The 2,661-nt window shown below is 32.8% G+C and overlaps 1 long non-coding RNA gene across 1 annotated transcript in view; it reads left to right on the top strand.

The window, feature by feature from the left end:
• The window catches only part of LOC107715544 (uncharacterized), a 16,367-nt gene that overhangs the window by 6,037 nt on the left and 7,669 nt on the right, over positions 1-2,661 (top strand). Inside the window, exon 2 of the long non-coding RNA XR_001637102.1 lies at positions 1,444-1,451. This is a non-coding gene — a long non-coding RNA (uncharacterized LOC107715544). The remainder of the gene's footprint in view (positions 1-1,443; positions 1,452-2,661) is intronic.

Raw genomic sequence — 2,661 nt, 5'->3', positions numbered from 1 at the left:
TAAAAAAATGTTTCAAAAATTTTTTTTTATATATATATATGAGAAATATAAGAGAAGAATAAATATGTAAATATATAAAAATGCAAATATGATATAATAAAATTATATACAAAAAATACTGTATGTTTGCTAATAATTCAGGTTAAAATAAGGACAACTTCTGTACTATTTATTTGTCTCAATGGATATCAAGTTTCACTGTCAATTAAACCACATTACAGAAGTTTAACGGTTTGTGAAAGACATCAACATATGGACTATACCAATAAACAGAATTCATATTGTCGTTGCTGCCTTTGTAACTCCTTAAACGTGGTAAAATCATTGTAACAGCCTCTGTTGGCTTATTGCTTTAATCAGTAGGCATTTGTGAAATGTTTCTACTTTCAGCCTGTGTCGCCTGCAGACGCGATGCATCATTAACTCTGGAGTGTTCACACACACACACACACACGGCATGCTGTTCAGCTGTTATGTGATCGGCATCACTCCAGAGACTATTCTCTATGGCCCGAGATAATTAAAAAAATTGTTGCACAGAAAACTCAGAGGTACAATAGAGAAACCGAGAGACCATGAAATTTCTGTAGTATAAATCCTCATTAGTGGTTCTCTGGAAAAGTGTAAGACTTCTGGTGAATCACATTTTTAGTGCTTGCACATGTGTGACAGCCCATTAAAACGCTCATTACACTGACTGTAAGGCTCTGTTCCAACACCTAGCGAACTGCCCTACTGTCTGCTGCCTACTTAAGCATCCTGACGTAACCTAATAAGTGATTTAGAACACTCTACATAGACAGCAACTCTGAGCATCATACAAATAAATTCTCTTCAGCTGATGTGCATAAGATACTCCACTTACATTATTATAGAGTTTGACTTTTACATGTTGTTAAGCTAATAATTTAATATGCATTAAACTTTTGCAACCGGTCACTTTGGTGTCGAACAGAATGAAAATATATTAATAATCAGCATTTCATATTTAATTATAAATTAATTATTTACATTTGGTCTTTAAAGGAAGACTAGTCAGCAGAAAGTTACTTAACCCTATAAAGCTAACTGTATTGTTTTCAATACACAAATTTCTAAGGCCTGAAAATAATCAACAAGATAAAAATTATTCAAAACTATTCATTGAATGTTATTTAAATTGGTCTTTCAAGGCTATTCTAGGTGGATTCATGTAAATGCATTGTCATTCACCTTAGCGCTAGCAACACCAAGGCCGTGGGATCGATTTCCAGGGAATGCATGTACTGATCAAATGTATAGGTTGAATGCAATGTAAGCACTTTGGATTTGATTTTTATGCATTAAGCATCTGCCAAAATTATAAATGACAGTCCATAGTAAATGACGGAACACCACAGACGCGGTCCATAGACATCAAGTTAAAATAACCCAGATATTCCTTTAACACTCTCCTGGACTGAGGCCAAGAAGTTAATGTGGTCCGTAAGACAGAGAAGGGGAAGAGAAGGACACGGAAAGAGACTTTGGTAGTATAAATAAGAGTTACTACTTACTGAAATGACAGAAGTTGGCATCAGTGACAGACTTCATCGGCACTGAATACTGAAACACCATTCTGTGAATGATTAAAGTAAGTAGAAAACAAACTGCACTGGAAATCATAGTTCATTGCTGATAAACAAGTAAATACTGTAAGCAAACAAACAAATAACTGAACACAACTACTGCTCCAAACACAACCTATGGCTCAAGCAAACTTAACCGGGTTACTTGAACCTTCTGCTAACTGTATGGTTAAGTCAAAACTGCTTCCTCTAGTGGCAAGAAAACGTCACAACCAAAAACATGCAAGTCCACGTTGTGGATTGGGCTGTAAATCTGATCTAGACTCACATTTCCAGAACAAAAACTGCAGTTCCAACAGGGCAGCAAAAAGAATAGCAATGAAGTGTTCGCTAAAATGATCTAGAAAAAGACCTAGAGATTTCTTTAAAATAGAAGAACTGGAAAAAAACAAACAAAACAAAAAAACATTGAAAGCACTGAAACCAAAGTTCTGGTGTTAATAATACACATAAACTTTAAAGGTAATATTTAAAGTAAAAATATTATCCATCTACATACATAGACACTGCTGTTCAAATGTTTGGGACCAGTAAGATTTTTTAAGTTTTTAATGGAGTCTCTAATGCTCTTCAATGCTGTATTTATTTGATCAAAAATACAGAAAAAAAAAGTTAAATTGTTAAATATTATTGCAATTTCTAATATTTGTTTCCTATTTTAATATACTTTAAAATATCATTTATTTCTGTGATGTAGCACTGAATTTTCATCAGCCATTACTGCAGTCTTCAGTGTCACATAATCCTTCAGAAATCATTCTAATATGCTGATTTATTATCAGTTTTGAAACTGTCGTGCTGCTTAATATTTTTTTGGAACCTGTGATACTTTTTTTCTATGATTCTTTGATGAATAAAAAGTTAAAAAGAACAGCATTTATTTAAAACAGAAATCTTTTTTTTAACAATATAGGTCTTTACTATCACCTTTTATCCGTTTAACACATCCTTGCTGAATAAAAGTATTAATTTCTTTAAAAAGAAAAAATATACTGACCCCAAACTTTTGAATGGTAGCGTATATTGTAACACAACATTTCTATTTTGAATAAAC

The sequence above is a fragment of the Sinocyclocheilus rhinocerous genome, unplaced genomic scaffold (assembly GCF_001515625.1).
Source record: "Sinocyclocheilus rhinocerous isolate Xijiao unplaced genomic scaffold, SAMN03320098_v1.1 scaffold2765, whole genome shotgun sequence".
Classification (NCBI taxonomy): Eukaryota; Metazoa; Chordata; class Actinopteri; order Cypriniformes; family Cyprinidae; genus Sinocyclocheilus; species Sinocyclocheilus rhinocerous.
The sequence above is the reverse complement of the archived record's forward strand: the minus strand, read 5'-3'. Positions and strand labels throughout refer to the sequence as shown.